The sequence below is a fragment of the Leucopleurus acutus genome (genome assembly GCF_964270905.1).
Source record: "Leucopleurus acutus genome assembly, chromosome: 6".
NCBI classification, from domain to species: domain Eukaryota; kingdom Metazoa; phylum Chordata; class Mammalia; order Artiodactyla; family Delphinidae; genus Leucopleurus; species Leucopleurus acutus.
Window position 1 is genome coordinate 22,375,784 of NC_139149.1, and position 23,044 is coordinate 22,398,827.

The following is a 23,044-nucleotide window of genomic DNA, read 5'->3' on the forward strand; positions in this document are numbered from 1 at the left end:
GGCAATTTGCATCCCGCCCATCAGCATAACAAGGCTCCCAGTTCTCCATGGCCTGTCCTGCCTTTCTGGATTTTACACTTTTTTCAGATGGCCCTTTTGACCGGGGGGCGGTGAGACTTCATTGTAGTGCAGATTTCCTTTGCAAGCTTGCTTGGTTGGCCAAAAAGGGCGTATGCGTTTTTTCCTGAATATATTCAGGAAAAAACGCATACGCCCTTTTTGGCCAAGTGCATCATTGTGGACGTTCTGCCTCTTTTCCTATGCTTTACATGCAATTCCAGTCTACCTCCTGAAATCGGTTTCCTGCAATTCTGCCCCGCTGTCAAGTCCTCTTGGCAGCCTTACTTCAATATATTTTTGGACGATAGCTGTCATTTATAACTCTGCAGGGTTGTGAATGACAGTGCCCCTGAGCTCCTTTCTTCAACTGGCTTTCTTGTGAGCTGGCCGCAACACCGCAGGATTGCTTCAGGCCCTAGTGTGGTTCCGGCATGGCACGCTGAGCCTTTGGTTAATTCCTCTTCCTGGTGGGAAATGAGAGTTAAATTTGCCCGTCCAGACACCTCCAGCTAGTCTCTCATTGGTTCTCCCTATTCCTGTTCATTTTCCGCAGAAATTGCAAACTGGGCCAAACAGCAGGTTAAAGGCACTGACTCTCCAAGTGGGGAGAGTGTTAGTAAAGCGTCTGGAATGTTGCACCCGAGTACCAGGGGACGAAAACTGAGACACATTTGAACACGTTTCCCGATCACACGGTGGATCGTACTCTGGGTTCCACATGCATGTTTTAGCTGAAGGAAGAATCCCTTAAACCTGGAGAGTTGAGACCCATGGAATGGGTACCATGCAATATGACTTCAAAGGGTCTGCATTTGCTCACCGAACCTCACCAATCCTATCACTGCTGCGTTTATGCCACTGTACACACGCTTGATTCTCTTTCGGAGACATATAAATCCATAGGTTTTAAGATTCTTACTAGTCAGGTATATTCTTAGGCGTTTAATATGGGGTGTTGAGTCCACTTCGTTGAGCAAGGAGTAGCTCTTGTCTATGACATATTTGGCTTATGGAGCGGTATCTGTGCTAATTTCAATCTCTGGTTTTATGCAGCACCCCAACTCACCTTTCCCCTTAAGCAAGCATACGTTGGTTTTCTACATTTGAGACCCTGTTCTGTTTTGAAATTCAGTTCCTGTGTAGCCAAGTTTAAATTCCGTGTATTAGTGACATCTTATGATGTATCTTTTTCTGTGTGACTTATTTCACTTAGAATCATCGTACCTGAATACACTCATTATGCTGCTACGGGACTGATGACATAGATTTCATTGCTGAGTGATACTGCATTGTACGTAAGTACCACAACTTTATCCATTTTTCGCTTTCTGTGATATTGAACTTGTACCGTCAACGAGGTTCTTGTAAACACAGCCGTCCCAAACTTTGGGGTGGCTGTGTCTTTTTGATTATAATTTCCCTAAGCTACAGGACCATAAGTGGAAGTGCCCTAGGCTCTGTTGCTTTGTTTTTTAGATGTTTCAGGAAACATCATACACTTCTCCAGAGTGGCTGTTGGCAATTTGCATCCCGCGCATCAGCATAACAAGTCTCCCAGTTCTCCATGGCCCTTCCTGCCTTTCTGGATTTTACACTTTTTTCAGATGGCCCTTTTGACCGGGGGGCGGTGAGACTTCATTGTAGTGCAGATTTCCTTTGCAAGCTTGCTTGGTTGGCCAAAAAGGGCGTATGCGTTTTTTCCTGAATATATTCAGGAAAAAACGCATACGCCCTTTTTGACCAAGTGCATCATTGTGGACGTTCTGCCTCTTTTCCTATGCTTTACATGCAATTCCAGTCTACCTCCTGAAATCGGTTTCCTGCAATTCTGCCCCACTGTCAAGTCCTCTTGGCAGCCTTACTTCAATATATTTTTGGACGATAGCTGTCATTTATAACTCTGCAGGGTTGTGAATGATAGTGCCCCTGAGCTCCTTTCTACAACTCGCTCTCTTGTGAGCTGGCCGCATCACCGCAGGATTGCTTCAGGCCCTAGTGTGGTTCCGGCATGGCACGCTGAGCCTTTGGTTAATTCCTCTTCCTGGTGGGAAATGAGAGTTAAATTTGCCCGTCCAGACACCTCCAGCTAGTCTCTCATTGGTTCTCCCTATTCCTGTTCATTTTCCGCAGAAATTGCAAACTGGGCCAAACAGCAGGTTAAAGGCACTGACTCTCCAAGTGGGGAGAGTGTTAGTAAAGCGTCTGGAATGTTGCACCCGAGTACCAGGGGACGAAAACTGAGACACATTTGAACACGTTTCCCGATCACACGGTGGATCGTACTCTGGGTTCCACATGCATGTTTTAGGTGAAGGAAGAATCCCTTAAACCTGGAGAGTTGAGACCCATGGAATGCGTACCATGCAATATGACTTCAAAGGGTCTGCATTTGCTCACCGAACCTCACCAATCCTATCACTGCTGCGTTTATGCCACTGTACACACGCTCGATTCTCTTTCGGAGACATATAAATCCATAGGTTTTAAGATTCTTACTAGTCAGGTATATTCTTAGGCGTTTAATATGGGGTGTTGAGTCCACTTCGTTGAGCAAGGAGTAGCTCTTGTCTATTACATATTTGGCTTATGGAGCGGTATCTGTGCTAATTTCAATCTCTGGTTTTATGCAGCACCCCAACTCACCTTTCCCCTTAAGCAAGCATAAGTTGGTTTTCTACATTTGAGACCCTGTTCTGTTTTGAAATTCAGTTCCTGTGTAGCCAAGTTTAAATTCCGTGTATTAGTGACATCTTATGATGTTTCTTTTTCTGTGTGACTTATTTCACTTAGAATCATCATACCTGAATCCACTCATTATGCTGCTACGGGACTGATGACATAGATTTCATTGCTGAGTGATATTGCATTGTACCTAAGTACCACAACTTTATCCATTTTTCGCTTTCTGTGATATTGAACTTGTACTGTCAACGAGGTTCTTGTAAACACAGCCGTCCCAAACTTTGGGGTGGCTGTGTCTTTTTGATTATAATTTCCCTAAGCTACAGGACCATAAGTGGAAGTGCCCTAGGCTCTGTTGCTTTGTTTTTTAGATGTTTCAGGAAACATCATACACTTCTCCAGAGTGGCTGTTGGCAATTTGCATCCCGCCCATCAGCATAACAAGGCTCCCAGTTCTCCATGGCCTGTCCTGCCTTTCTGGATTTTACACTTTTTTCAGATGGCCCTTTTGACCGGGGGGCGGTGAGACTTCATTGTAGTGCAGATTTCCTTTGCAAGCTTGCTTGGTTGGCCAAAAAGGGCGTATGCGTTTTTTCCTGAATATATTCAGGAAAAAACGCATACGCCCTTTTTGGCCAAGTGTATCATTGTGGACGTTCTGCCTCTTTTCCTATGCTTTACATGCAATTCCAGTCTACCTCCTGAAATCGGTTTCCTGCAATTCTGCCCCGCTGTCAAGTCCTCTTGGCAGCCTTACTTCAATATATTTTTGGACGATAGCTGTCATTTATAACTCTGCAGGGTTGTGAATGACAGTGCCCCTGAGCTCCTTTCTTCAACTGGCTTTCTTGTGAGCTGGCCGCAACACCGCAGGATTGCTTCAGGCCCTAGTGTGGTTCCGGCATGGCACGCTGAGCCTTTGGTTAATTCCTCTTCCTGGTGGGAAATGAGAGTTAAATTTGCCCGTCCAGACACCTCCAGCTAGTCTCTCATTGGTTCTCCCTATTCCTGTTCATTTTCCGCAGAAATTGCAAACTGGGCCAAACAGCAGGTTAAAGGCACTGACTCTCCAAGTGGGGAGAGTGTTAGTAAAGCGTCTGGAATGTTGCACCCGAGTACCAGGGGACGAAAACTGAGACACATTTGAACACGTTTCCCGATCACACGGTGGATCGTACTCTGGGTTCCACATGCATGTTTTAGCTGAAGGAAGAATCCCTTAAACCTGGAGAGTTGAGACCCATGGAATGGGTACCATGCAATATGACTTCAAAGGGTCTGCATTTGCTCACCGAACCTCACCAATCCTATCACTGCTGTGTTTATGCCACTGTACACACGCTGGATTCTCTTTCGGAGACATATAAATTCATAGGTTTTAAGATTCTTACTAGTCAGGTATATTCTTAGGCGTTTAATATGGGGTGTTGAGTCCACTTCGTTGAGCAAGGAGTAGCTCTTGTCTATTACATATTTGGCTTATGGAGCGGTATCTGTGCTAATTTCAATCTCTGGTTTTATGCAGCACCCCAACTCACCTTTCCCCTTAAGCAAGCATAAGTTGGTTTTCTACATTTGAGACCCTGTTCTGTTTTGAAATTCAGTTCCTGTGTAGCCAAGTTTAAATTCCGTGTATTAGTGACATCTTATGATGTTTCTTTTTCTGTGTGACTTATTTCACTTAGAATCATCGTACCTGAATCCACTCATTATGCTGCTACGGGTCTGATGACATAGATTTCATTGCTGAGTGATATTGCATTGTACCTAAGTACCACAACTTTATCCATTTTTCGCTTTCTGTGATATTGAACTTGTACTGTCAACGAGGTTCTTGTAAACACAGCCGTCCCAAACTTTGGGGTGGCTGTGTCTTTTTGATTATAATTTCCCTAAGCTACAGGACCATAAGTGGAAGTGCCCTAGGCTCTGTTGCTTTGTTTTTTAGATGTTTCAGGAAACATCATACACTTCTCCAGAGTGGCTGTTGGCAATTTGCATCCCGCCCATCAGCATAACAAGGCTCCCAGTTCTCCATGGCCTGTCCTGCCTTTCTGGATTTTACACTTTTTTCAGATGGCCCTTTTGACCGGGGGGCGGTGAGACTTCATTGTAGTGCAGATTTCCTTTGCAAGCTTGCTTGGTTGGCCAAAAAGGGCGTATGCGTTTTTTCCTGAATATATTCAGGAAAAAACGCATACGCCCTTTTTGGCCAAGTGTATCATTGTGGACGTTCTGCCTCTTTTCCTATGCTTTACATGCAATTCCAGTCTACCTCCTGAAATCGGTTTCCTGCAATTCTGCCCCGCTGTCAAGTCCTCTTGGCAGCCTTACTTCAATATATTTTTGGACGATAGCTGTCATTTATAACTCTGCAGGGTTGTGAATGACAGTGCCCCTGAGCTCCTTTCTTCAACTGGCTTTCTTGTGAGCTGGCCGCAACACCGCAGGATTGCTTCAGGCCCTAGTGTGGTTCCGGCATGGCACGCTGAGCCTTTGGTTAATTCCTCTTCCTGGTGGGAAATGAGAGTTAAATTTGCCCGTCCAGACACCTCCAGCTAGTCTCTCATTGGTTCTCCCTATTCCTGTTCATTTTCCGCAGAAATTGCAAACTGGGCCAAACAGCAGGTTAAAGGCACTGACTCTCCAAGTGGGGAGAGTGTTAGTAAAGCGTCTGGAATGTTGCACCCGAGTACCAGGGGACGAAAACTGAGACACATTTGAACACGTTTCCCGATCACACGGTGGATCGTACTCTGGGTTCCACATGCATGTTTTAGCTGAAGGAAGAATCCCTTAAACCTGGAGAGTTGAGACCCATGGAATGGGTACCATGCAATATGACTTCAAAGGGTCTGCATTTGCTCACCGAACCTCACCAATCCTATCACTGCTGTGTTTATGCCACTGTACACACGCTGGATTCTCTTTCGGAGACATATAAATCCATAGGTTTTAAGATTCTTACTAGTCAGGTATGTTCTTAGGCGTTTAATATGGGGTGTTGAGTCCACTTCGTTGAGCAAGGAGTAGCTCTTGTCTATTACATATTTGGCTTATGGAGCGGTATCTGTGCTAATTTCAATCTCTGGTTTTATGCAGCACCCCAACTCACCTTTCCCCTTAAGCAAGCATAAGTTGGTTTTCTACATTTGAGACCCTGTTCTGTTTTGAAATTCAGTTCCTGTGTAGCCAAGTTTAAATTCCGTGTATTAGTGACATCTTATGATGTTTCTTTTTCTGTGTGACTTATTTCACTTAGAATCATCGTACCTGAATCCACTCATTATGCTGCTACGGGTCTGATGACATAGATTTCATTGCTGAGTGATACTGCATTGTACGTAAGTACCACAACTTTATCCATTTTTCGCTTTCTGTGATATTGAACTTGTAGCGTCAACGAGGTTCTTGTAAACACAGCCGTCCCAAACTTTGGGGTGGCTGTGTCTTTTTGATTATAATTTCCCTAAGCTACAGGACCATAAGTGGAAGTGCCCTAGGCTCTGTTGCTTTGTTTTCTAGATGTTTCAGGAAACATCATACACTTCTCCAGAGTGGCTGTTGGCAATTTGCATCCCGCCCATCAGCATAACAAGGCTCCCAGTTCTCCATGGCCTGTCCTGCCTTTCTGGATTTTACACTTTTTTCAGAAGGCCCTTTTGACCGGGGGGCAGTGAGACTTCATTGTAGTGCAGATTTCCTTTGCAAGCTTGCTTGGTTGGCCAAAAAGGGCGTATGCGTTTTTTCCTGAATATATTCAGGAAAAAACGCATACGCCCTTTTTGGCCAAGTGTATCATTGTGGACGTTCTGCCTCTTTTCCTATGCTTTACATGCAATTCCAGTCTACCTCCTGAAATCGGTTTCCTGCAATTCTGCCCCGCTGTCAAGTCCTCTTGGCAGCCTTACTTCAATATATTTTTGGACGATAGCTGTCATTTATAACTCTGCAGGGTTGTGAATGACAGTGCCCCTGAGCTCCTTTCTTCAACTGGCTTTCTTGTGAGCTGGCCGCAACACCGCAGGATTGCTTCAGGCCCTAGTGTGGTTCCGGCATGGCACGCTGAGCCTTTGGTTACTTCCTCTTCCTGGTGGGAAATGAGAGTTCAATTTGCCCGTCCAGACACCTCCAGCTAGTCTCTCATTGGTTCTCCCTATTCCTGTTCATTTTCCGCAGAAATTGCAAACTGGGCCAAACAGCAGTTTAAAGGCACTGACTCTCCAAGTGGGGAGAGTGTTAGTAAAGCGTCTGGAATGTTGCACCCGAGTACCAGGGGACGAAAACTGAGACACATTTGAACACGTTTCCCGATCACACGGTGGATCGTACTCTGGGTTCCACATGCATGTTTTAGCTGAAGGAAGAATCCCTTAAACCTGGAGAGTTGAGACCCATGGAATGGGTACCATGCAATATGACTTCAAAGGGTCTTCATTTGCTCACCGAACCTCACCAATCCTATCACTGCTGCGTTTATGCCACTGTACACACGCTTGATTCTCTTTCGGAGACATATAAATCCATAGGTTTTAAGATTCTTACTAGTCAGGTATATTCTTAGGCGTTTAATATGGGGTGTTGAGTCCACTTCGTTGAGCAAGGAGTAGCTCTTGTCTATTACATATTTGGCTTATGGAGCGGTATCTGTGCTAATTTCAATCTCTGGTTTTATGCAGCACCCCAACTCACCTTTCCCCTTAAGCAAGCATAAGTTGGTTTTCTACATTTGAGACCCTGTTCTGTTTAGAAATTCAGTTCCTGTGTACCCAAGTTTAAATTCCGTGTATTAGTGACATCTTATGATGTTTCTTTTTCTGTGTGACTTATTTCACTTAGAATCATCGTACCTGAATCCACTCATTATGCTGCTACGGGACTGATGACATAGATTTCATTGCTGAGTGATACTGCATTGTACGTAAGTACCACAACTTTATCCATTTTTCGCTTTCTTTGATATTGAACTTGTACTGTCAACGAGGTTCTTGTAAACACAGCCGTCCCAAACTTTGGGGTGGCTGTGTCTTTTTGATTATAATTTCCCTAAGCTACAGGACCATAAGTGGAAGTGCCCTAGGCTCTGTTGCTTTGTTTTTTAGATGTTTCAGGAAACATCATACACTTCTCCAGAGTGGCTGTTGGCAATTTGCATCCCGCCCATCAGCATAACAAGGCTCCCAGTTCTCCATGGCCTGTCCTGCCTTTCTGGATTTTACACTTTTTTCAGATGGCCCTTTTGACCGGGGGGCGGTGAGACTTCATTGTAGTGCAGATTTCCTTTGCAAGCTTGCTTGGTTGGCCAAAAAGGGCGTATGCGTTTTTTCCTGAATATATTCAGGAAAAAACGCATACGCCCTTTTTGGCCAAGTGTATCATTGTGGACGTTCTGCCTCTTTTCCTATGCTTTACATGCAATTCCACTCTACCTCCTGAAATCGGTTTCCTGCAATTCTGCCCCGCTGTCAAGTCCTCTTGGCAGCCTTACTTCAATATATTTTTGGACGATAGCTGTCATTTATAACTCTGCAGGGTTGTGAATGACAGTGCCCCTGAGCTCCTTTCTTCAACTGGCTTTCTTGTGAGCTGGCCGCAACACCGCAGGATTGCTTCAGGCCCTAGTGTGGTTCCGGCATGGCACGCTGAGCCTTTGGTTACTTCCTCTTCCTGGTGGGAAATGAGAGTTAAATTTGCCCGTCCAGACACCTCCAGCTAGTCTCTCATTGGTTCTCCCTATTCCTGTTCATTTTCCGCAGAAATTGCAAACTGGGCCAAACAGCAGGTTAAAGGCACTGACTCTCCAAGTGGGGAGAGTGTTAGTAAAGCGTCTGGAATGTTGCACCCGAGTACCAGGGGACGAAAACTGAGACACATTTGAACACGTTTCCCGATCACACGGTGGATCGTACTCTGGGTTCCACATGCATGTTTTAGCTGAAGGAAGAATCCCTTAAACCTGGAGAGTTGAGACCCATGGAATGGGTACCATGCAATATGACTTCAAAGGGTCTTCATTTGCTCACCGAACCTCACCAATCCTATCACTGCTGCGTTTATGCCACTGTACACACGCTTGATTCTCTTTCGGAGACATATAAATCCATAGGTTTTAAGATTCTTACTAGTCAGGTATATTATTAGGCGTTTAATATGGGGTGTTGAGTCCACTTCGTTGAGCAAGGAGTAGCTCTTGTCTATTACATATTTGGCTTATGGAGCGGTATCTGTGCTAATTTCAATCTCTGGTTTTATGCAGCACCCCAACTCACCTTTCCCCTTAAGCAAGCATAAGTTGGTTTTCTACATTTGAGACCCTGTTCTGTTTAGAAATTCAGTTCCTGTGTACCCAAGTTTAAATTCCGTGTATTAGTGACATCTTATGATGTTTCTTTTTCTGTGTGACTTATTTCACTTAGAATCATCGTACCTGAATCCACTCATTATGCTGCTACGGGACTGATGACATAGATTTCATTGCTGAGTGATACTGCATTGTACGTAAGTACCACAACTTTATCCATTTTTCGCTTTCTTTGATATTGAACTTGTACCGTCAACGAGGTTCTTGTAAACACAGCCGTCCCAAACTTTGGGGTGGCTGTGTCTTTTTAATTATAATTTCCCTAAGCTACAGGACCATAAGTGGAAGTGCCCTAGGCTCTGTTGCTTTGTTTTTTAGATGTTTCAGGAAACATCATACACTTCTCCAGAGTGGCTGTTGGCAATTTGCATCCCGCCCATCAGCATAACAAGGCTCCCAGTTCTCCATGGCCTGTCCTGCCTTTCTGGATTTTACACTTTTTTCAGATGGCCCTTTTGACCGGAGGGCGGTGAGACTTCATTGTAGTGCAGATTTCCTTTGCAAGCTTGCTTGGTTGGCCAAAAAGGGCGTATGCGTTTTTTCCTGAATATATTCAGGAAAAAACGCATACGCCCTTTTTGGCCAAGTGCATCATTGTGGACGTTCTGCCTCTTTTCCTATGCTTTACATGCAATTCCAGTCTACCTCCTGAAATCGGTTTCCTGCAATTCTGCCCCGCTGTCAAGTCCTCTTGGCAGCCTTACTTCAATATATTTTTGGACGATAGCTGTCATTTATAACTCTGCAGGGTTGTGAATGACAGTGCCCCTGAGCTCCTTTCTTCAACTGGCTTTCTTGTGAGCTGGCCGCAACACCGCAGGATTGCTTCAGGCCCTAGTGTGGTTCCGGCATGGCACGCTGAGCCTTTGGTTAATTCCTCTTCCTGGTGGGAAATGAGAGTTAAATTTGCCCGTCCAGACACCTCCAGCTAGTCTCTCATTGGTTCTCCCTATTCCTGTTCATTTTCCGCAGAAATTGCAAACTGGGCCAAACAGCAGGTTAAAGGCACTGACTCTCCAAGTGGGGAGAGTGTTAGTAAAGCGTCTGGAATGTTGCACCCGAGTACCAGGGGACGAAAACTGAGACACATTTGAACACGTTTCCCGATCACACGGTGGATCGTACTCTGGGTTCCACATGCATGTTTTAGCTGAAGGAAGAATCCCTTAAACCTGGAGAGTTGAGACCCATGGAATGGGTACCATGCAATATGACTTCAAAGGGTCTGCCTTTGCTCACCAAACCTCACCAATCCTATCACTGCTGCGTTTATGCCACTGTACACACGCTTGATTCTCTTTCGGAGACATATAAATCCATAGGTTTTAAGATTCTTACTAGTCAGGTATATTCTTAGGCGTTTAATATGGGGTGTTGAGTCCACTTCGTTGAGCAAGGAGTAGCTCTTGTCTGTGACATATTTGGCTTATGGAGCGGTATCTGTGCTAATTTCAATCTCTGGTTTTATGCAGCACCCCAACTCACCTTTCCCCTTAAGCAAGCATAAGTTGGTTTTCTACATTTGAGACCCTGTTCTGTTTTGAAATTCAGTTCCTGTGTAGCCAAGTTTAAATTCCGTGTATTAGTGACATCTTATGATGTTTCTTTTTCTGTGTGACTTATTTCACTTAGAATCATCGTACCTGAATACACTCATTATGCTGCTACGGGACTGATGACATAGATTTCATTGCTGAGTGATACTGCATTGTACGTAAGTACCACAACTTTATCCATTTTTCGCTTTCTGTGATATTGAACTTGTACCGTCAACGAGGTTCTTGTAAACACAGCCGTCCCAAACTTTGGGGTGGCTGTGTCTTTTTGATTATAATTTCTCTAAGCTACAGGACCATAAGTGGAAGTGCCCTAGGCTCTGTTGCTTTGTTTTCTAGATGTTTCAGGAAACATCATACACTTCTCCAGAGTGGCTGTTGGCAATTTGCATCCCGCCCATCAGCATAACAAGGCTCCCAGTTCTCCATGGCCTGTCCTGCCTTTCTGGATTTTACACTTTTTTCAGAAGGCCCTTTTGACCAGGGGGCAGTGAGACTTCATTGTAGTGCAGATTTCCTTTGCAAGCTTGCTTGGTTGGCCAAAAAGGGCGTATGCGTTTTTTCCTGAATATATTCAGGAAAAAACGCATACGCCCTTTTTGGCCAAGTGCATAATTGTGGACGTTCTGCCTCTTTTCCTATGCTTTACATGCAATTCCAGTCTACCTCCTGAAATCGGTTTCCTGCAATTCTGCCCCGCTGTCAAGTCCTCTTGGCAGCCTTACTTCAATATATTTTTGGACGATAGCAGTCATTTATAACTCTGCAGGGTTGTGAATGACAGTGCCCCTGAGCTCCTTTCTTCAACTCGCTTTCTTGTGAGCTGGCCGCAACACCGCAGGATTGCTTCAGGCCCTAGTGTGGTTCCGGCATGGCACGCTGAGCCTTTGGTTAATTCCTCTTCCTGGTGGGAAATGAGAGTTAAATTTGCCCGTCCAGACACCTCCAGCTAGTCTCTCATTGGTTCTCCCTATTCCTGTTCATTTTCCGCAGAAATTGCAAACTGGGCCAAACAGCAGGTTAAAGGCACTGACTCTCCAAGTGGGGAGAGTGTTAGTAAAGCGTCTGGAATGTTGCACCCGAGTACCAGGGGACGAAAACTGAGACACATTTGAACACGTTTCCCGATCACACGGTGGATCGTACTCTGGGTTCCACATGCATGTTTTAGCTGAAGGAAGAATCCCTTAAACCTGGAGAGTTGAGACCAATGGAATGGGTACCATGCAATATGACTTCAAAGGGTCTGCATTTGCTCACCGAACCTCACCAATCCTATCACTGCTGCGTTTATGCCACTGTACACACGCTTGATTCTCTTTCGGAGACATATAAATCCATAGGTTTTAAGATTCTTACTAGTCAGGTATATTCTTAGGCGTTTAATATGGGGTGTTGAGTCCACTTCGTTGAGCAAGGAGTAGCTCTTGTCTATGACATATTTGGCTTATGGAGCGGTATCTGTGCTAATTTCAATCTCTGGTTTTATGCAGCACCCCAACTCACCTTTCCCCTTAAGCAAGCATAAGTTGGTTTTCTACATTTGAGACCCTGTTCTGTTTTGAAATTCAGTTCCTGTGTAGCCAAGTTTAAATTCCGTGTATTAGTGACATCTTATGATGTTTCTTTTTCTGTGTGACTTATTTCACTTAGAATCATCGTACCTGAATCCACTCATTATGCTGCTACGGGACTGATGACATAGATTTCATTGCTGAGTGATACTGCATTGTACGTAAGTACCACAACTTTATCCATTTTTCGCTTTCTGTGATATTGAACTTGTACCGTCAACGAGGTTCTTGTAAACACAGCCGTCCCAAACTTTGGGGTGGCTGTGTCTTTTTGATTATAATTTCCCTAAGCTACAGGACCATAAGTGGAAGTGCCCTAGGCTCTGTTGCTTTGTTTTCTAGATGTTTCAGGAAACATCATACACTTCTCCAGAGTGGCTGTTGGCAATTTGCATCCCGCCCATCAGCATAACAAGGCTCCCAGTTCTCCATGGCCTGTCCTGCCTTTCTGGATTTTACACTTTTTTCAGATGGCCCTTTTGACCGGGGGGCGGTGAGACTTCATTGTAGTGCAGATTTCCTTTGCAAGCTTGCTTGGTTGGCCAAAAAGGGCGTATGCGTTTTTTCCTGAATATATTCAGGAAAAAACGCATACGCCCTTTTTGGCCAAGTGCATCATTGTGGACGTTCTGCCTCTTTTCCTATGCTTTACATGCAATTCCAGTCTACCTCCTGAAATCGGTTTCCTGCAATTCTGCCCCGCTGTCAAGTCCTCTTGGCAGCCTTACTTCAATATATTTTTGGACGATAGCTGTCATTTATAACTCTGCAGGGTTGTGAATGACAGTGCCCCTGAGCTCCTTTCTTCAACTCGCTTTCTTGTGAGCTGGCCGCAACACCGCAGGATTGCTTCAGGCCCTAGTGTGGTTCCGGCATGGCACGCCGAGCCTTTGGTTACTTCCTCTTCCTGGTGGGAAATGAGAGTTAAATTTGCCCGTCCAGACACCTCCAGCTAGTCTCTCATTGGTTCTCCCTATTCCTGTTCATTTTCCGCAGAAATTGCAAACTGGGCCAAACAGCAGGTTAAAGGCACTGACTCTCCAAGTGGGGAGAGTGTTAGTAAAGCGTCTGGAATGTTGCACCCGAGTACCAGGGGACGAAAACTGACACACATTTGAACACGTTTCCTGATCACACGGTGGATCGTACTCTGGGTTCCACATGCATGTTTTAGCTGAAGGAAGAATCCCTTAAACCTGGAGAGTTGAGACCCATGGAATGGGTACCATGCAATATGACTTCAAAGGGTCTGCATTTGCTCACCGAACCTCACCAATCCTATCACTGCTGCGTTTATGCCACTGTACACACGCTTGATTCTCTTTCGGAGACATATAAATCCATAGGTTTTAAGATTCTTACTAGTCAGGTATATTCTTAGGCGTTTAATATGGGGTGTTGAGTCCACTTCGTTGAGCAAGGAGTAGCTCTTGTCTATTACATATTTGGCTTATGGAGCGGTATCTGTGCTAATTTCAATCTCTGGTTTTATGCAGCACCCCAACTCACCTTTCCCCTTAAGCAAGCATAAGTTGGTTTTCTACATTTGAGACCCTGTTCTGTTTTGAAATTCAGTTCCTGTGTAGCCAAGTTTAAATTCCGTGTATTAGTGACATCTTATGATGTTTCTTTTTCTGTGTGACTTATTTCACTTAGAATCATCGTACCTGAATCCACTCATTATGCTGCTACGGGACTGATGACATAGATTTCATTGCTGAGTGATACTGCATTGTACATAAGTACCACAACTTTATCCATTTTTCGCTTTCTTTGATATTGAACTTGTACCGTCAACGAGGTTCTTGTAAACACAGCCGTCCCAAACTTTGGTGTGGCTGTGTATTTTTGATTATAATTTCCCTAAGCTACAGGACCATAAGTGGAAGTGCCCTAGGCTCTGTTGCTTTGTTTTTTAGATGTTTCAGGAAACATCATACACTTCTCCAGAGTGGCTGTTGGCAATTTGCATCCCGCCCATCAGCATAACAAGGCTCCCAGTTCTCCATGGCCTGTCCTGCCTTTCTGGATTTTACACTTTTTTCAGAAGGCCCTTTTGACCGGGGGGCAGTGAGACTTCATTGTAGTGCAGATTTCCTTTGCAAGCTTGCTTGGTTGGCCAAAAAGGGCGTATGCGTTTTTTCCTGAATATATTCAGGAAAAAACGCATACGCCCTTTTTGGCCAAGTGTATCATTGTGGACGTTCTGCCTCTTTTCCTATGCTTTACATGCAATTCCAGTCTACCTCCTGAAATCGGTTTCCTGCAATTCTGCCCCGCTGTCAAGTCCTCTTGGCAGCCTTACTTCAATATATTTTTGGACGATAGCTGTCATTTATAACTCTGCAGGGTTGTGAATGACAGTGCCCCTGAGCTCCTTTCTTCAACTGGCTGTCTTGTGAGCTGGCCGCAACACCGCAGGATTGCTTCAGGCCCTAGTGTGGTTCCGGCATGGCACGCTGAGCCTTTGGTTAATTCCTCTTCCTGGTGGGAAATGAGAGTTAAATTTGCCCGTCCAGACACCTCCAGCTAGTCTCTCATTGGTTCTCCCTATTCCTGTTCATTTTCCGCAGAAATTGCAAACTGGGCCAAACAGCAGGTTAAAGGCACTGACTCTCCAAGTGGGGAGAGTGTTAGTAAAGCGTCTGGAATGTTGCACCCGAGTACCAGGGGACGAAAACTGAGACACATTTGAACACGTTTCCCGATCACACGGTGGATCGTACTCTGGGTTCCACATGCATGTTTTAGCTGAAGGAAGAATCCCTTAAACCTGGAGAGTTGAGACCCATGGAATGGGTACTATGCAATATGACTTCAAAGGGTCTGCATTTGCTCACCAAACCTCACCAATCCTATCACTGCTGCGTTTATGCCACTGTACACACGCTTGATTCTCTTTCGGAGACATATAAATCCATAGGTTTTAAGATTCTTACTAGTCAGGTATATTCTTAGGCGTTTAATATGGGGTGTTGAGTCCACTTCGTTGAGCAAGGAGTAGCTCTTGTCTATTACATATTTGGCTTATGGAGCGGTATCTGTGCTAATTTCAATCTCTGGTTTTATGCAGCACCCCAACTCACCTTTCCCCTTAAGCAAGCATACGTTGGTTTTTTACATTTGAGACCCTGTTCTGTTTAGAAATTCAGTTCCTGTGTACCCAAGTTTAAATTCCGTGTATTAGTGACATCTTATGATGTTTCTTTTTCTGTGTGACTTATTTCACTTAGAATCATCGTACCTGAATCCACTCATTATGCTGCTACGGGACTGATGACATAGATTTCATTGCTGAGTGATACTGCATTGTACGTAAGTACCACAACTTTATCCATTTTTCGCTTTCTTTGATATTGAACTTGTACTGTCAAAGAGGTTCTTGTAAACACAGCCGTCCCAAACTTTGGGGTGGCTGTGTCTTTTTGATTATAATTTCCCTAAGCTACAGGACCATAAGTGGAAGTGCCCTAGGCTCTGTTGCTTTGTTTTTTAGATGTTTCAGGAAACATCATACACTTCTCCAGAGTGGCTGTTGGCAATTTGCATCCCGCCCATCAGCATAACAAGGCTCCCAGTTCTCCATGGCCTGTCCTGCCTTTCTGGATTTTACACTTTTTTCAGATGGCCCTTTTGACCGGGGGGCGGGGAGACTTCATTGTAGTGCAGATTTCCTTTGCAAGCTTGCTTGGTTGGCCAAAAAGGGCGTATGCGTTTTTTCCTGAATATATTCAGGAAAAAACGCATACGCCCTTTTTGGCCAAGTGCATCATTGTGGACGTTCTGCCTCTTTTCCTATGCTTTACATGCAATTCCAGTCTACCTCCTGAAATCGGTTTCCTGCAATTCTGCCCCGCTGTCAAGTCCTCTTGGCAGCCTTACTTCAATATATTTTTGGACGATAGCTGTCATTTATAACTCTGCAGGGTTGTGAATGACAGTGCCCCTGAGCTCCTTTCTTCAACTCGCTTTCTTGTGAGCTGGCCGCAACACCGCAGGATTGCTTCAGGCCCTAGTGTGGTTCCGGCATGGCACGCCGAGCCTTTGGTTACTTCCTCTTCCTGGTGGGAAATGAGAGTTAAATTTGCCCGTCCAGACACCTCCAGCTAGTCTCTCATTGGTTCTCCCTATTCCTGTTCATTTTCCGCAGAAATTGCAAACTGGGCCAAACAGCAGGTTAAAGGCACTGACTCTCCAAGTGGGGAGAGTGTTAGTAAAGCGTCTGGAATGTTGCACCCGAGTACCAGGGGACGAAAACTGAGACACATTTGAACACGTTTCCTGATCACACGGTGGATCGTACTCTGGGTTCCACATGCATGTTTTAGCTGAAGGAAGAATCCCTTAAACCTGGAGAGTTGAGACCCATGGAATGGGTACCATGCAATATGACTTCAAAGGGTCTGCATTTGCTCACCGAACCTCACCAATCCTATCACTGCTGCGTTTATGCCACTGTACACACGCTTGATTCTCTTTCGGAGACATATAAATCCATAGGTTTTAAGATTCTTACTAGTCAGGTATATTCTTAGGCGTTTAATATGGGGTGTTGAGTCCACTTCGTTGAGCAAGGAGTAGCTCTTGTCTATTACATATTTGGCTTATGGAGCGGTATCTGTGCTAATTTCAATCTCTGGTTTTATGCAGCACCCCAACTCACCTTTCCCCTTAAGCAAGCATAAGTTGGTTTTCTACATTTGAGACCCTGTTCTGTTTTGAAATTCAGTTCCTGTGTAGCCAAGTTTAAATTCCGTGTATTAGTGACATCTTATGATGTTTCTTTTTCTGTGTGACTTATTTCACTTAGAATCATCGTACCTGAATCCACTCATTATGCTGCTATGGGACTGATGACATAGATTTCATTGCTGAGTGATACTGCATTGTACGTAAGTACCACAACTTTATCCATTTTTCGCTTTCTTTGATATTGAACTTGTACCGTCAACGAGGTTCTTGTAAACACAGCCGTCCCAAACTTTGCGGTGGCTGTGTCTTTTTGATTATAATTTCCCTAAGCTACAGGACCATAAGTGGAAGTGCCCTAGGCTCTGTTGCTTTGTTTTCTAGATGTTTCAGGAAACATCATACACTTCTCCAGAGTGGCTGTTGGCAATTTGCATCCCGCCCATCAGCATAACAAGGCTCCCAGTTCTCCATGGCCTGTCCTGCCTTTCTGGATTTTACACTTTTTTCAGATGGCCCTTTTGACCGGGGGGCAGTGAGACTTCATTGTAGTGCAGATTTCCTTTGCAAGCTTGCTTGGTTGGCCAAAAAGGGCGTATGCGTTTTTTCCTGAATATATTCAGGAAAAAACGCATACGCCCTTTTTGGCCAAGTGCATCATTGTGGACGTTCTGCCTCTTTCCCTATGCTTTACATGCAATTCCAGTCTACCTCCTGAAATCGGTTTCCTGCAATTCTGCCCCGCTGTCAAGTCCTCTTGGCAGCCTTACTTCAATATATTTTTGGACGATAGCTGTCATTTATAACTCTGCAGGGTTGTGAATGACAGTGCCCCTGAGCTCCTTTCTTCAACTGGCTTTCTTGTGAGCTGGCCGCAACACCGCAGGATTGCTTCAGGCCCTAGTGTGGTTCCGGCATGGCACGCTGAGCCTTTGGTTAATTCCTCTTCCTGGTGGGAAATGAGAGTTAAATTTGCCCGTCCAGACACCTCCAGCTAGTCTCTCATTGGTTCTCCCTATTCCTGTTCATTTTCCGCAGAAATTGCAAACTGGGCCAAACAGCAGGTTAAAGGCACTGACTCTCCAAGTGGGGAGAGTGTTAGTAAAGCGTCTGGAATGTTGCACCCGAGTACCAGGGGACGAAAACTGAGACACATTTGAACACGTTTCCCGATCACACGGTGGATCGTACTCTGGGTTCCACATGCATGTTTTAGCTGAAGGAAGAATCCCTTAAACCTGGAGAGTTGAGACCCATGGAATGGGTACCATGCAATATGACTTCAAAGGGTCTGCATTTGCTCACCAAATCTCACCAATCCTATCACTGCTGCGTTTATGCCACTGTACACACGCTTGATTCTCTTTCGGAGACATATAAATCCATAGGTTTTAAGATTCTTACTAGTCAGGTATATTCTTAGGCGTTTAATATGGGGTGTTGAGTTCACTTCGTTGAGCAAGGAGTAGCTCTTGTCTATGACATATTTGGCTTATGGAGCGGTATCTGTGCTAATTTCAATCTCTGGTTTTATGCAGCACCCCAACTCACCTTTCCCCTTAAGCAAGCATAAGTTGGTTTTCTACATTTGAGACCCTGTTCTGTTTAGAAATTCAGTTCCTGTGTAGCCAAGTTTAAATTCCGTGTATTAGTGACATCTTATGATGTTTCTTTTTCTGTGTGACTTATTTCACTTAGAATCATCGTACCTGAATCCACTCATTATGCTGCTACGGGACTGATGACATAGATTTCATTGCTGAGTGATACTGCATTGTACGTAAGTACCACAACTTTATCCATTTTTCGCTTTCTGTGATATTGAACTTGTACCGTCAACGAGGTTCTTGTAAACACAGCCGTCCCAAACTTTGGGGTGGCTGTGTCTTTTTGATTATAATTTCCCTAAGCTACAGGACCATAAGTGGAAGTGCCCTAGGCTCTGTTGCTTTGTTTTCTAGATGTTTCAGGAAACATCATACACTTCTCCAGAGTGGCTGTTGGCAATTTGCATCCCGCCCATCAGCATAACAAGGCTCCCAGTTCTCCATGGCCTGTCCTGCCTTTCTGGATTTTACACTTTTTTCAGAAGGCCCTTTTGACCGGGGGGCAGTGAGACTTCATTGTAGTGCAGATTTCCTTTGCAAGCTTGCTTGGTTGGCCAAAAAGGGCGTATGCGTTTTTTCCTGAATATATTCAGGAAAAAACGCATACGCCCTTTTTGGCCAAGTGTATCATTGTGGACGTTCTGCCTCTTTTCCTATGCTTTACATGCAATTCCAGTCTACCTCCTGAAATCGGTTTCCTGCAATTCTGCCCCGCTGTCAAGTCCTCTTGGCAGCCTTACTTCAATATATTTTTGGACGATAGCTGTCATTTATAACTCTGCAGGGTTGTGAATGACAGTGCCCCTGAGCTCCTTTCTTCAACTGGCTGTCTTGTGAGCTGGCCGCAACACCGCAGGATTGCTTCAGGCCCTAGTGTGGTTCCGGCATGGCACGCTGAGCCTTTGGTTAATTCCTCTTCCTGGTGGGAAATGAGAGTTAAATTTGCCCGTCCAGACACCTCCAGCTAGTCTCTCATTGGTTCTCCCTATTCCTGTTCATTTTCCGCAGAAATTGCAAACTGGGCCAAACAGCAGGTTAAAGGCACTGACTCTCCAAGTGGGGAGAGTGTTAGTAAAGCGTCTGGAATGTTGCACCCGAGTACCAGGGGACGAAAACTGAGACACATTTGAACACGTTTCCCGATCACACGGTGGATCGTACTCTGGGTTCCACATGCATGTTTTAGCTGAAGGAAGAATCCCTTAAACCTGGAGAGTTGAGACCCATGGAATGGGTACTATGCAATATGACTTCAAAGGGTCTGCATTTGCTCACCAAACCTCACCAATCCTATCACTGCTGCGTTTATGCCACTGTACACACGCTTGATTCTCTTTCGGAGACATATAAATCCATAGGTTTTAAGATTCTTACTAGTCAGGTATATTCTTAGGCGTTTAATATGGGGTGTTGAGTCCACTTCGTTGAGCAAGGAGTAGCTCTTGTCTATTACATATTTGGCTTATGGAGCGGTATCTGTGCTAATTTCAATCTCTGGTTTTATGCAGCACCCCAACTCACCTTTCCCCTTAAGCAAGCATACGTTGGTTTTTTACATTTGAGACCCTGTTCTGTTTAGAAATTCAGTTCCTGTGTACCCAAGTTTAAATTCCGTGTATTAGTGACATCTTATGATGTTTCTTTTTCTGTGTGACTTATTTCACTTAGAATCATCGTACCTGAATCCACTCATTATGCTGCTACGGGACTGATGACATAGATTTCATTGCTGAGTGATACTGCATTGTACGTAAGTACCACAACTTTATCCATTTTTCGCTTTCTTTGATATTGAACTTGTACTGTCAAAGAGGTTCTTGTAAACACAGCCGTCCCAAACTTTGGGGTGGCTGTGTCTTTTTGATTATAATTTCCCTAAGCTACAGGACCATAAGTGGAAGTGCCCTAGGCTCTGTTGCTTTGTTTTTTAGATGTTTCAGGAAACATCATACACTTCTCCAGAGTGGCTGTTGGCAATTTGCATCCCGCCCATCAGCATAACAAGGCTCCCAGTTCTCCATGGCCTGTCCTGCCTTTCTGGATTTTACACTTTTTTCAGATGGCCCTTTTGACCGGGGGGCGGGGAGACTTCATTGTAGTGCAGATTTCCTTTGCAAGCTTGCTTGGTTGGCCAAAAAGGGCGTATGCGTTTTTTCCTGAATATATTCAGGAAAAAACGCATACGCCCTTTTTGGCCAAGTGCATCATTGTGGACGTTCTGCCTCTTTTCCTATGCTTTACATGCAATTCCAGTCTACCTCCTGAAATCGGTTTCCTGCAATTCTGCCCCGCTGTCAAGTCCTCTTGGCAGCCTTACTTCAATATATTTTTGGACGATAGCTGTCATTTATAACTCTGCAGGGTTGTGAATGACAGTGCCCCTGAGCTCCTTTCTTCAACTCGCTTTCTTGTGAGCTGGCCGCAACACCGCAGGATTGCTTCAGGCCCTAGTGTGGTTCCGGCATGGCACGCCGAGCCTTTGGTTACTTCCTCTTCCTGGTGGGAAATGAGAGTTAAATTTGCCCGTCCAGACACCTCCAGCTAGTCTCTCATTGGTTCTCCCTATTCCTGTTCATTTTCCGCAGAAATTGCAAACTGGGCCAAACAGCAGGTTAAAGGCACTGACTCTCCAAGTGGGGAGAGTGTTAGTAAAGCGTCTGGAATGTTGCACCCGAGTACCAGGGGACGAAAACTGAGACACATTTGAACACGTTTCCTGATCACACGGTGGATCGTACTCTGGGTTCCACATGCATGTTTTAGCTGAAGGAAGAATCCCTTAAACCTGGAGAGTTGAGACCCATGGAATGGGTACCATGCAATATGACTTCAAAGGGTCTGCATTTGCTCACCGAACCTCACCAATCCTATCACTGCTGCGTTTATGCCACTGTACACACGCTTGATTCTCTTTCGGAGACATATAAATCCATAGGTTTTAAGATTCTTACTAGTCAGGTATATTCTTAGGCGTTTAATATGGGGTGTTGAGTCCACTTCGTTGAGCAAGGAGTAGCTCTTGTCTATTACATATTTGGCTTATGGAGCGGTATCTGTGCTAATTTCAATCTCTGGTTTTATGCAGCACCCCAACTCACCTTTCCCCTTAAGCAAGCATAAGTTGGTTTTCTACATTTGAGACCCTGTTCTGTTTTGAAATTCAGTTCCTGTGTAGCCAAGTTTAAATTCCGTGTATTAGTGACATCTTATGATGTTTCTTTTTCTGTGTGACTTATTTCACTTAGAATCATCGTACCTGAATCCACTCATTATGCTGCTATGGGACTGATGACATAGATTTCATTGCTGAGTGATACTGCATTGTACGTAAGTACCACAACTTTATCCATTTTTCGCTTTCTTTGATATTGAACTTGTACCGTCAACGAGGTTCTTGTAAACACAGCCGTCCCAAACTTTGCGGTGGCTGTGTCTTTTTGATTATAATTTCCCTAAGCTACAGGACCATAAGTGGAAGTGCCCTAGGCTCTGTTGCTTTGTTTTCTAGATGTTTCAGGAAACATCATACACTTCTCCAGAGTGGCTGTTGGCAATTTGCATCCCGCCCATCAGCATAACAAGGCTCCCAGTTCTCCATGGCCTGTCCTGCCTTTCTGGATTTTACACTTTTTTCAGATGGCCCTTTTGACCGGGGGGCAGTGAGACTTCATTGTAGTGCAGATTTCCTTTGCAAGCTTGCTTGGTTGGCCAAAAAGGGCGTATGCGTTTTTTCCTGAATATATTCAGGAAAAAACGCATACGCCCTTTTTGGCCAAGTGCATCATTGTGGACGTTCTGCCTCTTTCCCTATGCTTTACATGCAATTCCAGTCTACCTCCTGAAATCGGTTTCCTGCAATTCTGCCCCGCTGTCAAGTCCTCTTGGCAGCCTTACTTCAATATATTTTTGGACGATAGCTGTCATTTATAACTCTGCAGGGTTGTGAATGACAGTGCCCCTGAGCTCCTTTCTTCAACTGGCTTTCTTGTGAGCTGGCCGCAACACCGCAGGATTGCTTCAGGCCCTAGTGTGGTTCCGGCATGGCACGCTGAGCCTTTGGTTAATTCCTCTTCCTGGTGGGAAATGAGAGTTAAATTTGCCCGTCCAGACACCTCCAGCTAGTCTCTCATTGGTTCTCCCTATTCCTGTTCATTTTCCGCAGAAATTGCAAACTGGGCCAAACAGCAGGTTAAAGGCACTGACTCTCCAAGTGGGGAGAGTGTTAGTAAAGCGTCTGGAATGTTGCACCCGAGTACCAGGGGACGAAAACTGAGACACATTTGAACACGTTTCCCGATCACACGGTGGATCGTACTCTGGGTTCCACATGCATGTTTTAGCTGAAGGAAGAATCCCTTAAACCTGGAGAGTTGAGACCCATGGAATGGGTACCATGCAATATGACTTCAAAGGGTCTGCATTTGCTCACCAAATCTCACCAATCCTATCACTGCTGCGTTTATGCCACTGTACACACGCTTGATTCTCTTTCGGAGACATATAAATCCATAGGTT